The sequence below is a fragment of the Pongo abelii genome, chromosome 22 (genome assembly GCF_028885655.2).
Source record: "Pongo abelii isolate AG06213 chromosome 22, NHGRI_mPonAbe1-v2.0_pri, whole genome shotgun sequence".
Taxonomy (NCBI): Eukaryota; Metazoa; Chordata; class Mammalia; order Primates; family Hominidae; genus Pongo; species Pongo abelii.
Genome location: NC_072007.2, coordinates 23,560,390 through 23,576,155, shown reverse-complemented (window position 1 = coordinate 23,576,155; position 15,766 = coordinate 23,560,390). Strand labels below are relative to the sequence as shown.

The 15,766-nt window shown below is 40.8% G+C and overlaps 2 pseudogenes; both read left to right on the top strand.

Annotated features, from left to right (window-relative positions):
* The first annotated feature begins 924 nt into the window (after positions 1 to 924).
* On the top strand, positions 925 to 15,526 carry LOC129052412 (C-terminal-binding protein 2-like; annotated as a pseudogene).
* Positions 1,152 to 10,167, top strand: LOC100461768 (keratin, type I cytoskeletal 18-like; annotated as a pseudogene).
* Positions 15,527 to 15,766: the final 240 nt, after the last annotated feature.

Sequence of the window (15,766 nt, the reverse complement as noted above, 5' to 3'; positions counted from 1 at the left end):
GTCACAAGGGCCCTTCAAAACTGGGCTCAAGGAACACGAAAAGGCCAACTTGTTTTTGCGATTGTCTGTTGTTTTTCAATAACTATTTCTCAGAAACAGCGCTGGGTGAACACCTCAAGGGGCTCACACAAGCTGTTCCGGGACTTAGTGACCATTGTTTCTGTCCGTGTTCATTGAGATCAAATATATTATTTAACTTTTCCTCCACATTCAGCCTTAATTTGATGCTCAATTGTAGGAAAATATTTTTACACATATACAGGGAAGGCACAATTGGTATAGATTACAGATACAGGGTAAGCAGAGGAGAATTAAAAGCACAATTAATAAAAACCGCACCCACCATGGCCAACGCCAATGCCAGCGTGACAGCCAGTCCATGATGGGGTCCCGATGGTTAGATTCTAACTGTTTTACTTGTCCTTGCATTGGGCAAGGAGAGTAATATTGTGAGAATTTTCAGTGATATACACACAATATTCAGTATGCAGCAAGGCTCAAACCCTCTTTGGGCTGCGGTAAGCATACCTAATGCCATTCAATTTTGCAACACAACAGTACACAGCTGAGCAAATTCATCTGGTAACAACATAAGTCCAGTGCTACTATCATTAAGAGCTTTTTCTACATGTAAGCTTCATATTTTAATTTGTTGCTGAAGCAGGATGGTACCGGGGCAGGGAAGAATACTGTGATAGGGTACCACCACCAGGGAGTCTGGCACGTTCATAACCAGCAATGTTTGTAAGCATCTAGATTACTGGGGAGGAAAATACTATCCCAGATGATGAATGGAATTAATGGCACCCCCAAGTGCATCTCCCCATCCAATATGGGGCCAGGTATCACCACCCATAGGATCTGCATACCCAGAGGGCCCCCCAGTGGACAGCAATGGTTATACTATAATTATAGTGTATCGAGGTATTATTAAATTAGCAAAGGAAGTCCAGGTTGGATTGCAAGTGTTGTTGTTGTGGCCCCATTGGTACCGACATAGCCATTCAGAAATGTTGGCAGGGGCAATTCCCCAAGGTAGTTCATTTCCAGTGGCCTCTGGCAATTTGGTGCACAGCCAGCATTGACTGTGGTTTGCTTCTGTTGCAGCGGTGGCTGCCCAGATGATGAACTCATTCTCTGCCTCAGACGTGATGACCCAGGTACTGATTACTAGCAGATAGGTTATTCTCCGTAATAAGAAAAATGGAGGGGAACATAATATTGTTTTTCATCTTTAGGAAATTGTGCTACCCCTTTATTTTCTGTTCCCATAGCTACAAGGTCACCAGCCTTAGGGGCGGGATCTGATGGATGCTGTATCCATATTTTGGCGCCAGGAATTAAGCTACCTGTACCAGTGGGTCTGAATCTCCCAGTTCTGTACGTAGTCTCTGTTGGGGCAGAGATTTCCTCAGGGGTTAATTGTTAACAAGGTACCACCGAAAATTGAGCAACCCGCCTCTGCGGTCTTGTAGCAAAAGAATCTGGAGTGGTATTGTATAAAGTGAACTTTAATTATCCCCGGTAATTACTATCAATTATACCACTATACATTATAATGTGTCTCATTGCCAGTCTTAAACATGTTGTTGTCCATTCATCCACATCCAAGTTTGCATTTATGGTGGAAATTTTGATCTGCCTGCTGATTAGTCTGTCAAAGGAGAAAGCAGAGATTCATGAACATCAATATGGAAAACAGCGACAATGGTAGTGTGCGCCAGGATTCATATATCTTCCCAGTAGTGTTTTCGCCAAACCTCTTTATTTTCAATTGACCATTTGTTTCATTGCCATTTGGGCATCTAGGTAGTAAGACCACTTGCTACCGACCAAGAGTAAGTATACAAGTAACAAATCCCTCTGGCCTCCTCCTGAATAGCTCGGAGGACAGTTACTAGCTCAGCCAGCTGACTGCTGACATCCCTCCCTTCATCAGAAATGCTTATGTTTTTAGCAGGATTATAAGCCACAGCCTCCCAGCATCGGGTCCCACCAATGTTTTTGGCAGAACCATCAGTAAACCAAGCGTGTTTCTAATCCTCTGTGCTATCTGCAGGACTTGCTCGGTGGTTTCCTGAGAAGGCAAGTTTTGCACATCCTCATGTAAAAATGATACCCCTTTTGGTTCCGGCTTAGCCTGGTCTTGTATGTACCATTTCCATTTTATGATGCTACTTTTTTGAGTGTACCCTATTCAATGAGTTTTGAGGGAGCTAATGACCCAAGTCATAATAGGAATTTTGGGCCTTATAAAAACGTCATGATTAAAACAAAGGTGTTCTGTTTCCTGTAGAGCCCAGTAGCAGGCCAACAGCTGCTTCTCAAAGAGAGTATAAGCTTTGCCAGTCTCTGGCAGCTTCTAGGTCTAAAACCCCAAAGGTATCCTCTTCCCATCTTGTTTCTACCTAAGGCTCCAATTAACATGTTGATCTCGGACAGTTACTTGCAGTTCTACTGGCCCATCCTGTAAGGGCCATAGATCCAGGGCCAGTTGCTCTGCTTGTTTGGCTTGTTGAAAAGCCAGGCTCTCTTTCTCTCTCCAGTGAAAGTCATAGTGTTTTCTAGTGACTGCATGCAGAGGTTGTAAAATGTTACCCAAGTGGGGAAAATGATGTCTCCAGAATCCAAACAAGTCAATAAAATTTTGGACCTCCTTTTCAGTGGTAGGGTTGCAAATTCCAGTATTTTAGCCTTAGCCTTTGGTAAAATGGGCTGTTTCCCTGAAGTCCATAGGCTGCCAAGGAACTTTACAGTTTGTGGAGGTCCTTGAATTTTACTAGGGTTAACTTCCCATCCTTGAGATAGGATTTGGGTTTTGACCCGCTCCAAGCCCCGGCTGACTAGTTCTTCAGTTTTACCCTGACTGGGCCACTCAGACTGCTGTTTTTTCAGCAATAGGTTGATAACTTTGAGCCTGATCAGTCAAGACATAGTCCTGGCATTGGGCCAGGGCCAGTCTGGAAGTCAGATTAGCATTTTCCTTTTTCCGGCATACATTTCTCTTGTAGCAACCAGTCCCTATATTGGCATATTAACTTATAAGCAGTAACCAAGCACCATCCATACCGGGAAATTTCCCTCAGCATCCCATTTACCAACTGGGATTCCCTGCATCACCGCATGCACAGCCAATGATTTAAAACACACTAATTTAGATTCCCAATTTTCGGAAAGGCCAGTTCCCTTGGACCACTGAATGGCCAAGGGGGAGAACTGGGGGAGTTCCCATCCGAGGATATGGAAAGTCCCCGAGCTCTCAGTCTGGTCCCTGCAGTCAAAAAATGGCATGATTTCCCTTTCGGATCCTGTTCGTGACACCAAAAATGTTCTGTGTGGGAAACGCGCAAAGGGTGAAGAAAAGACACACACACAATACCTTTAAGGGTAAACAGACTTTATAGCACATAAATGGCAATGCAGATATAATAAGCATGTGACATAGTAAGCAAGTTGCAATGGGAAGGGGAGAACGGAATATATATATATGTATATATATACTCACCAGACTATGGAGGATTCACCACCAGACTGGGAAGCAACATCCTGGGCTCCAGAGTTGACCACTTGTCCGTGCACGGATGAGCAGAGATCTCATGAAGCTTTGGCGCAGTCTGGAGCCCTAGCTCTTTTTCTAATTAGTTATTTGGCGTGAAGTCCAGTCAGGAGGGCCCCTCATGGCTGGGCTCAAGGAACACTAAAAGTTCAACTTCTTTTTTGTGATCTTCTATTGTTTTTCAAAAACTAACATATAGGAATAAATTGAAATAGAGGTTTAGCCGAAATAGCGCTGGATGATGCCTCAATGGGCTCACACAACCTGTTCCGGGACTTGGTGACCATTGTTTGAGCCCATGCTCAATTGAGTTCAAATTTAATATTTAACTTTTACTCCACAAAGTGTCAAAAGTAATTCCTTCAAATACAGGAAATTATGTAACTACTCACAAACTAAACTTCTGAACCAAAAGTCATAAATTGAGTACAGAGATTTAAAAAAAAGAAAATCTAATCACATCTGTCTACAGGGGACTCAAATTTATTTATTTATTTATTTATTTATTTTAGAGACACTGTATTGCTTTGTTTCCCAGGCTGGTCTCAAACTCCTGGGCTCAAGTGATCCTCCCACCTCAATCTCCTAAAATGCAAGGATGGAAGATATGAGCCATTGTACTATATAGTAACAAAAACAGACTAAAAGTGGCAAGATGCATCAAAAAAGTTTTATGCAAATCTTAACCAAATGGGGACAGACTAGGTCACAATTATATTATGCAAAAACACTTTTTAAATAACTGTCTCAGTTTATAAAATGTATTATAAATTAAACTTGTCAAAGAAAACAAAGGAAAAAATAATAAAAGGGTTTATTCACTGGAAACCTATGAAAATTATATACATTTATTTAATTGTGTGTATATATCTAATTATGTGTACACACACATATATGTACACCTCACATGAGAATTTTAAAATACATCAATACTATCTTGACAGAACAAAAGCAAAAAACAGCGATACACTAAAAGTACAATATTTTAATATACCTGTTCTGTAATTAATAATAAAGCCAGATAGAATATTAAAAAGAAAACAAAGGACATGAAAATACTGTAAAGCAATTTGATGTAACATAGAGAACACTCTACACAACAACAAGACTCACAATCTTCTCAAAAGCTCATAAAACATTCTCCAAAAAATAACTATTAAGCCAAAAAACAATTTCTAACAGAATTTTTGAAAATTTGAATGTTACAAAATCTCTTGAAAAAATCAATGAATCCAGGAGCTGGTTTTTTGAAAAGATCAGGGACATAGCTAGACCACTAACAAGACTAATAAAGAAGAAAAGACAAAAGGATCAAATAGATGCAATAAAAAATGATAGAGGGGATATCACCACCAATCCCACAAAAATACAAACTACCATCAGAGAATACTATAAATACCTCTACGCAAATAAACTAGAAAATGTAGAAGAAATGGGTAAATTCCTGGACACATACACCCCCACCCCAGACTAAACCGGAAGACGTTGAATCTCTGAATAGAACAATAACAGGTTCTGAAATTGAGGCAACAATTAATAGCCTACCAACCAAAAAAAGTCCAGGACCAGACGGATTCACAGACGAATTCTACCAGAGCTACAAAGAGAAGCTGATACCATCCCTTCTGAAACTACTCCAATCAATAGAAAAAGAGGGAATCCTCCCTAACTCATTTTATGAGACCAGAATCATCCTGATACCAAAGCCTGGCAGAGACACACACACAAAAAGAGAATTTTAAGCCAATATCCCTGATGAATATCAATGCAAACATCCTCAATAAAATACTGGCAAACCAAATCCAGCAGCACATCAAAAAACTTATCCCTCATGATCAAGTCGGCTTAATCCCTGGGATGCAAGGCTGGTTCAACATACGCAAATCAGTAAACATAATTCATCACATAAACAGAACCAAAGACAAAAAAAACACATGATTATCTCAATAGGTGCAGAAAAGGCCTTCGACAAAATTCAACAGCGTTTCATGCTAAAAACTCTCAATAAACTATGTATTGATGGAATGCATCTCAAATTAATAAGAGCTATTTATGACAAACCCACCACCAATATCATACAGAATGTGTAAAAATAGGAAGCATTCCCATGGAAAACTGGCATGAGACAAGAATGCCCTGTCTCACCACTCTTATTCAACATAGTGTTGGAAGTTCTGACCAGGGCAATCAGGCAAGAGAAAGAAATAAAGTGTATTTAATTAGTAAAAGAGAAAGCCAAATTGTACCTGTTTTCAGATGACATGATTTTACTTTAGAAAACCCCATCGTCTCAGCTCAAAATCTCCTTAAGCTGATAGGCAACTTCAGCAAAGTCTCACGATACAAAATCAATGTGTACAAAAATCACAAGCATTTCTATACGCCAATAACAGACAGACAGAGAGACAAATCATGAGTGTACTCCCATTCACAATTACTACAAAGAGAATAAAATACCTAGGAATCCAACTTACAAGGGATATGAAGGACCTCTTCAAGGAGAACTGCAAACCACTGCTCAATGAAATAAAAGAGGACACAAACAAATGGAAGAACATTCCATGCTCATGGATAGAAAGAACCAATATCGTGAAAATGGCCATAAAGCCCAAGGTAACTTACAGATTCAATGCCATTCCCATCAAGCTATCATTGACTTTCTTCACAGAACTGGAAAAAACTACTTTGAAATTCATATGGAACCAAAAAGAGCCCGCATAGCCAAGACAATCCTAAGCAAAAAGAACAAAGTTGGAGGCATCACGCTACCTGACTTCAATCTACACTACAAGGTACAATAACCAAAACAGCATGCTACTGGTACCAAAACATATATATGCCAATGGAACAGAACAGAGGCCTCAGAAATAACACCACACATCTACAACCATCTGATCTTTGACAAACCTGACAGAAACAAGAAATGGGAAAAGGATTCCTTGTTTAATAAATGGTGCTGCAAAAACTGGCTGGCCGTGTGCAGAAAACTGAAACTGGATCCCTTCCTTACACTGTATACAAAAATTAACTCAAGATGGATTAAAGACTTAAATGTAAGACCTAAAACCATAAAAACTTAGAAGAAAACAAAGGCAATACCATTCAGGACATAGGCATGGGCAAAGATTTCATGACTAAAACACCAAAAGCAATGGCAACAAATGCCAAAATTGACAAATAGGATCTAATTAAACTAAAAAGCTTCTGCACAGCAAACAAAACTATCAGAGTGAAAAGGCAACCTACAGAATCATAGAAAATTTTTACAATCTACCCATCTGACAAAGGGCTAATATCCAGAATCTACAAATAACTTAAACAAATTTACAAGAAAAAAAACCATCAAAAAGTGGGGAAAGGATATGAACAGACACTTCTCAAAAGAAGACATTTATGCAGCCAATAGACTTATGAAAAATTGCTCATCATTACTGGTCATCAGAGAAATGCAAATCAAAACCACAATGAGATACCATTTCACGCCAGTTAGAATGGCGATCATTAAAATGTCAGGAAACAACAGATGCTGGAGAGGATGTGGAAAAATAGGAACACTTTTACACTGTGAGTGGGAGTTTAAATTAGTTCAACCATGGTGGAAGGCAGTGTGGTGATTCCTCAAGGATCTAGAACCAGTAATACCATTTGACCCAGCAATCCCATTACTGGGTATATACCCAAAGGATTATTAATGATGCTACTATAAAGACACATGCACATGTATGTTTATTGCGGCACTGTTTAAAATAGCAAAGTCTTCGAACCAACCCAAATGTCCATCAATGATAGACTGGATTAAGAAATTGTGGCGCATATGCACCATGGAACACTATGCAGCCATAAAAAAAAGGATGAGTTCATGTCCTTTGCAGGGACATGGATGAAGCTGGAAACCATCATTCTCAGCAAATTATCACAAGAACAGAAAACCAAACTGTATGTTCTCACTGATAGGTGGGAGTTGAACAATGAGAACACACGGACACACAGCAGGAAAAATCTCATACCGGGGCCTGTTTAGGGGCGAGGGCTATGGAAGGAATAGCATTAAGAGAAATACCTAATGTAAATGATGAGTTGAGGGGTGCAGCAAACCAACATGGCACATGTATACCTATGTAACAAACTAGCATATTCTGCACTTGTACCCTAGAATTTAAAGTGTAATAAAAAAATTGAATGTTACAGACTGTAATTTCTGACCAAAAAGGATTAAAACTAGAAATCACTAACTGAAGAAAATTAATAAAATTCACAAATACATGAAAATTAAACAATTTACTCTTGAACATGCTTTTGTTCAAGAGTTAGAATACTTAATATTCTGAACATGTCTATAATGCCCGAAGTGAGCTACAGATTTAATACAATCCCTATGAAATTCTTAATTTGATTTTTGACAGAAACAGAAAATGTGACTCCCAAAAGTATATGGAATTTCAGGGGACCACAAAGAATTCTACAATTTTCGAAAAGAGAAAAAATGTTGGAAGCATTACAATCAAAGTAGTTTGTTACTGGCATAAAGACAGATGACTAATAAAACAGAATGCAAAAAAGATGTAAACTCTCACATATTTATTGTAGCTTTATTTACAAAAATCAGTAGGTTAAAGCAATCCATACTTCCCTCAACAAATGAATGAATGAATACAATTTGGAATTTAAAAACAATAGAATATTACTCAGCTTTTGAAAAGCAGAAAACCTTCAATCTACAATAAATATAAAATTTTGATGACATCATGCTAAATAAAATAAGCCAGCTACAAGACAGATACTGTGTGAATCCACATGTATAAAATATCTAAAGTAGTAACGGCCTGAGAAACAGAGAATAAGATGGCATTTGTAAAGGGCTGAACAAAGGAGAAGATGGGCAGTGGTTTCAGGTGTATTGAGTTTTAGTTTTGTAAGATAAAAATGTTCTAGAGATATCTCGCATAATGTCAATATGCTTAACAAGTCTAAACTATATAGTCATTGTAAATTATTGTAAAATTGTAAATAATTGTCAATTTTTTGTGTTGCTTATAACAATGTAAACAACAATAATTTGTAAGTGAAATAGAATTATAATGCATTTCAGTAATTACCTTCAGGTCCTCGGCAAAACCTGAGTCCTGTCCTCTCACTTTCCTCCCCAGACAGAGCGAGCTTCCCCACTCCCTCCGCACCTTCTCCAGCAACTACCGGTCTCTGGGATCTGTCCAGTTGCCTAGCTAAAGCATCCAGCAGGTCAGCAGCGCAGCCAGCTTCTATGCAGGTGCTGGGAGCTGGGGCTCTTGGATCTCTGTGTCCCATTCCACCAGCTTCCACGACAGCTTGGGGTCTGGGGTCCTAGCCATGGGGATTGCCAGGGGTCTGGCGGGTAAGGGTGGCATCCAGAATGAGAAGGAGACCATGCAAGGCCTGAACAACCGCCTGGCCTCCTAGCTGGACAGAGTGAGGAGCCTGGAAACTGAGAATCAGAAGCTGGAGAGCAAAATCCGGGAGCACCTGGAGAAGAAGGGTCCCCAGGTCAGAGACTGAAGGCATTACTTCAAGACCATCGAGGACCTGAGAACTCAGATCTTTGCCAATTCTGTGGACAGTGCCTGCATCGTCCTGCAGACTGACAATGACCACTTTACTGCTGATGACTTTAAAGTGTGAGACAGAGTTGGCCATGTGCCAGTCTATGGAGAGCGACATCACTGATAACACCAGTGTCACTCAGCTGCTGCTGGAGACAGAGATTGAGGCCCTCAAGGAATAGCTGCTCTTCATGAAGAACCATGAGGAGGAAGTTAAAGGTCTACAAGCCCTGCTTGCCAGCTCTTGGTTGACCATGGAGATAGATATCCCCAAGTCACAGGACTTTGGCAAGATCATGGCAGGCATCTGGGCCCAATATCACGAGATGGCTCAGAAAAACTGAGAGGAATTGAACAAGTACTGATCCCAGCAGACTGAGGACAGCACCACAGTAGTCACCATGCAGTCCACTGAGATCGGAGCTGCTGAGATGACTCTTAGGGAGCTGAGATGTACAGTCCAGCCCTTGGATATCGACCTGGACTCGATGAGAAATCTGAAGGCCAGCTTGAAGAAGAGCCTGAGGGAAGTAGATGCAGATGGAGCAGCTCAATAGGATTCTGCTGCATTTGGAGTCAGAGCTGACACAGACATGGGAAGAGGGGCACCAGGCCCAGGAGCATGAGGCCCCGCAGAACATCAAGGTCAAGCTGGAGGCTGAGATTGCCACCTACTGCTGCCTGCTAGAAGACAGGGAGGACTTCAATCTTGACGATGCTCTGGACAGCAGCAAATACCTGCAAACCATCCAAAAGACCACCCCCCGCAGGACAGTGGATGGCAAAGTGGTGTCTGAGACCAACACTGACGTTTTGAGGTGCTGAGCCAGTAGAAGCAAGGTCCCTTTGGGGAGCAGGAGGCCAATAAAAGTTCAGAGGTCAAAAAAAATTATCTTCAAATCACAGAAGTGTTTCCCTCACACAAAAGTAATATAGATTCATTAACAGATGTGGAAATTAGAACAATTTCCACAACTACTCACTCAGAGAGGATTAAAAAAATAATTGATCAGCAACTAATAAAACAAACACACAAGTCATAAATAAAGTATTAGTATTGTTTATACAGGCAAATGAACAGAGAATTATGTTGGAAATAGACATATGGTTGATTTATATTTGACTTTTTTTCTACACTCTCTTAAAGTGTACAGAGTTGAATATAGTCATATAAAATTATATAGGCAGAATCTAAAATCACAATTCAGTGATGAAAGTCCACCTATCCTAACAAGGAAATACAGGAATATAAATATTACAAAAAATTAAATAAACATTAACCTGTGAAATACCAAATTAAAAAAGCATACAACCGAAGAAGACTCTTTCTAGATAACTACAATGTTCAACCATAACTGGGCACCCATAAAGAGCAGATTTTGAATTATTAGCCTATGATTAGAGTAACAAAATTTCACAACAAATGCATTATAACCTCCCATAAAGAGCATTTAGAAGAAAATTTTAATAAAGATTTCAATGATATTAGAGACATGTTTTATTATGTTCTTAATATATTACTCCTCTTTTTATACAAGTGGAAAGGCTATAATTTATTTTTATTTTATTTTATTTTATTTTATTTTTTGAGATGGAGTCTCACTCTGTCACCCAGGCTGGAGTGTAGTGGCGAGACCTCGGCTCACTGCAACTTCTGCCTCTGAGGTTCAAGCAGTTCTCTGCCCCAGACTCCCAAGTAGCTGGGATTACAGGCACCCGCTGCCACTCCCGGCTATTTTTTTTTTTTTTTTTTTTTTTTTGTATTTTTAGTAGAGACGGGGTTTCACCATGGTGGCCAAGCTGGTGTTGAACTCCTGACCTCACCTTGGCCTCCTAAAAGTGCTGGGATTACAGGTATGAGCCACCACACCGGCCTATAATTTATTTTTTTAAAAGCAAAGCAAAGCCTTATATTTTAAAATATGGGAACAACATGAATATTCTAAAATATGCTATGGGACACTACTATATAATAAGCAATTAGAAATAAATTATACTATCATTCAGATAATTGTTAAGGAAAGTAAATGGAAACATTAATAAGTTTTTCTATGCAGTAAACTTAGACAAACTAAAACTTTTCTTAATGTGATATGCATACTAAGTATCTAATTCACTTTTTATATAACACATAAGTTCAAATATGCTATTCTGAAACCCCTGAAGCTAAAATTATAGGCTAATTTGGCATACATAAAAATAGGACAGGTAAAACGTACAGATCGCAGTCCCACTAAGCTTTATGTAAGATTAATTAATAAAATAACTCATTAGGAAATAATGTAACAATTAAGAATTTATTCTATTCTTGGCAAGTTTCTAAGTTTTGCTATGGCATTAAGGTCTTTTAAGATTCTTTGAGATGAGTAGATACAATAAACTATTCCACAGGTGAGGCGCTTGGCATATAGAGTTCACATTTCTAAGTTAGTTCCTACTAAGTAAAAGAAAACTTTTTGACCTACATTACCAGAGATGAAAAAAAGAATAAAGTGAAATAGAAGATTCAACTTTATCATACGTGCTGAGGTACTTTGGGCTCTGATACAATTTTTTTCCCATTATTTTGCAGGATCAGATTTGAAATCATAGGACTGAAAATTATGAAGGGGAAATATTTGTGCTTGGTGTTTCTGAAATATGTGAACCAAACCCCAATGTCTGCACTTTTTCTCTCACAAACTTCTGACACGAGGCACAGATTTTTGCAAAATAGCTTAATATAGAAGTCTCACAAAATGTGCAGATTTTCCCAGATCCCCAAAAACAACGGAAAAGTACTGAGAGTACAAGGCCTTCACAGGAATAGCAGAAAGAAGAGGAGAACATTGGCTCTCACTGTTAATGCCCTGGAATGTTAGCGGAGGCACAGGAGAAGGCTTAGAAGATTTAAGAGCATAATAAGCATAGGGCAGGAAATTTCCATCTGTGGCAGCCAAAGGAGTAAATCTAGGAGTTTCCAGAACTAATTTCATTGAAGCAGAACTTCTAACACCACATTTTTAAGGTTTTCTCCTTGGCCTTTGCACCTCTCATCTTTGTTATTTGTTCATTCTTTCCTATCGGGGTGATGCCTATTATTCTCTCTTTTTACATTCCAAAGATATTTCCTTTACTGTAGAACAGGGCATCTAAGGGAGACTACAGCCATGAGTTCTTAGTTTCTGTCTCCGGATGAGCCAGTAAGGCCCTTTCCTCATCCCCCTTTCCCACTTATCACTAGAGACAGTCCAAAAACTATGGCTGCAGGCTGCTAAAAGTCTAAAATAAAACAGAGCCATAACAACAGCAAAATAAGACTGGTTGGAAAAGCTTGCTGTACAAAGGCAACCAGGTCTGGCTTATATTCACCACATCCGTTCTTCTTTCCCAGTACAGCAATTGGGCTCAAGAGAAAACGCCCAACTTTTAGTATCTCCCTCTGTATAGAATGAGAACAGTGGAACATATGTTCAAAGGTTTGGCTTTTTGGGCTACCACTGATGACTAGATTCTGTCTCCCGCAACAGGGAGTGCTAAAGGAAAAGGCAGAGTAATGAGAATGACAATTTATGAGTGCTGAGAAAAGAAGTTGCATGCTTATCACAGCCTCGGAGAACAAACACTGCAATCAACTGTGGAAGCAAAGGACTACTGTGTCTGGAAAGCAATGGGAAAAATATCTTTACCTTAAAAATACACACAGAAGCCCAGAGAAGACACATTGAAGACCCTGTTAATGAAGCACCAGAATGTACAGCCTCACTGATTGCTGTATTATCTTGTAGTAAGAAAGTTTGTACATACTACATTACACAGTTGTTTTATAAATTTCTGAATCTCATCAAAATATTGCAGGGCACACAGACATGGCAGAAAACATGTCCCAATTGAAGAAATAAAATAAACCTACAAATATTGACCTTTACAAATCTTTGTTGACTTTTAAGGGTCAAAATTTGTAGGTTTATTCTTTGTTGTTGTTGTTGTTTTTGCATTATATAATTTTAAAAATCAAAATAATTATCAAAGCTCCTTAATGACACCAGCACTCCTCTGGTCCGCGGCGCCCCGGCAAGGGAGGAGCCTCAAGACCATGCGGGACACCCAGGTGGACCCCCAACCCATGCCCGAGGCTCAGAGCAGGAGCAGGGACCTGGCTGCAATGGGCTGAAGCCGCCTCCACCCCCAGCAGTCGCGGACTTCAAGAGCTCCAGACCTGGGGTCATGGTGAGATTCGTTGACTGACTGCACGATGGTGGCTGAGTTGCAAGCAAACGGGTTTCATCACCTTAAATGGTTTTGAACCAATGAAGCTATATTCCCTTGAAAAGATGGACAGCCCATCGTGTGAACTATAGAGTTTGTGAACAAATTTATATTGGGTTCATAGTGGCGTCATGCACACAGACTGTTGAGAATTCCCCTAAGTTCTTAGAGAACTGCTTTGCCTTTTGATCTGAGAGTTGCAACGTTCTGTAAAGAATGGCCCTTGTGGATAAACGCAAACTTAAGAGATAGCGACTGGACAGAATTTGTGAAGGAATTCGCCCCCAGATCATGAAAGGCCCCCTGCATCCCTGCTCCCTGGCGGCGCTGGTAGTCGGCCACGACTGCACTGTGGACATGCCCATCCTGAAGGACCTGGCCACCGTGGCCTTCTGTGATGCAGTCCACGCAGGAGATCCACGAGAAAGTTCTAAATGGAGCTGTGGGTGCCATGATGTACCACACCATCACCTCACCAGGGAGGACCTGGCAAATTTCAAGGCCCTGAGAGTGATCGTGCGGGTGGGCAGTGGCTATGACAACGTGGACATCAAGGCTGCTGGTGAGCTCGAAATTGCTGTGTGAAACATCCCGTCCGCAGCCGTGGAAGAGACAGCTGACTCTACCTTCTGCCACATCCTCAATATGTACCGGAGGAACACTTGGGTGCACCAGCACAGCGGGAAGGCACGCGGGTTCAGAGCGTGGAGCAGATCCGTGAGGTGGCCTCGGGAGCCGCCCGCATTCATTGGGAGACACTGGGCCTCATTGCACGCAGCAGGCGTTTGCAGTTCCAGACACGGCCTTTGAATTCAGCGTCGTATTTTATGACCCCTACTTGCAGGATGGGATCGAGCAGTCCCTGGGCGTGCAGAGGGTCTACACCCTGCAGGATTTGCTGTATCAGAGCGACTGCGTCTCCTTGAACTGCAATCTCAACGAACATAAACACCACCTCATCAATGAATTACCATAAAGCAGATGAGGCAGGGAGCATTCCTTGTGAACGCAGCCGGTGGTGGCCTGGTGGATGAGAAAGCCTTAGCATAGGCCCTCAAGGAGGGCAGGATACTAGGGGCAGCTCTCCACGTGAATGAGTCGGAGCCCTTTAGCTTTGCTCAGGGTCCCTTGAAAGATGCCCCGAATCTCATTTGCACTCCTCACACTGCCTGCTACAGCAAGCAGGTGTCACAGCAGATGAGGGAGGCAGCTGTCACAGAGATCTGCCGAGCCATCACATGTCACATCCCAGGAAGCTTAAGAAACTGTGTGAACAAGGAATTCTTTATCACATCAGCGCTTTGGTCAGTAATAGACCAGCAAGCAATTCATCCAGGCATCCTGGGCGTGGCTTCAGGAGGACTTCCTGAACCCATGGAAGGGATCATCCCTGGAGGCATACCGGTGACTCACAACCTCCCGACAGTGGCACATCCTTCCCAAGCGCCCTCTCCCAACCAGCCCACAAAACACGGGGACAATCGAGAGCACCCCAACGAGCAATAGCAGAGAATGCCGGAAGGTAATCATTCAGATATACTTGGGAACAAGGACAGTGAAAAATAGATGAACTAAGAGAAAAAGAATCTGACGGTCTTTTTAGCTGATTCTGGACATACGCATCATTAATGTTGCAGTGTTAAAACTACAAGAGCTAGAAAACTGAAGATGTCGTCTGCTTACGAAAGCTCTGAAAGACTAGGGTGTGATTTATTAATGACCAGCTTCTGTTATTGCATGTTAAGTTTTTCATCTGTGATCAAATCACAAAGAATAAATAGAACTTTTTCTTTTATCAGTCTCTTGGGCACAGCAGGTCCTGAACACCCTGCTTAGAATGTTGCATTAAGAGTTCAAACATCAAAATAAAAACCATGAAGAGGAAATCCCCATCCTGTGACTTGAATCCCTTCAGTCTACAGGGACTGGTTACCTCTTTGTGCTAATAGGAAGATCACATTCCTAGAAAATGTGGAGTAAACTGTTTGCCTGTGTAGACACCTGCATGCATACGACTGAGGACAGTACAGGCTCCTGTACAGAGAAGCGTCTCTCACATCTGAACTGCATACTGAGCGGGCAAGTTGGTCGTTAAGTTCAGTAAATGCCTCCGATAATGCAAAAAAAAAAGTATTAAGTTTCACAAGCTGTTTGTAATCAAGCATATTTTCTCAGTTTCAGATCCTCTGCTATTTTATTGAGTGGAAAGTCTTGAGCTAAAAGGGTTCAAGAAAAATAATATTGCATTTCCTTATGTCACAGGAAACACTTTTAGTTGTAACTTGTCAGATTGTCTATGACCAAACCCACTTTTTTAGACACTGATAGTCTTCTTTTCTTCACGTGGTATTTTATACAAGAACACTTCAGATGTATTGGATGTGGC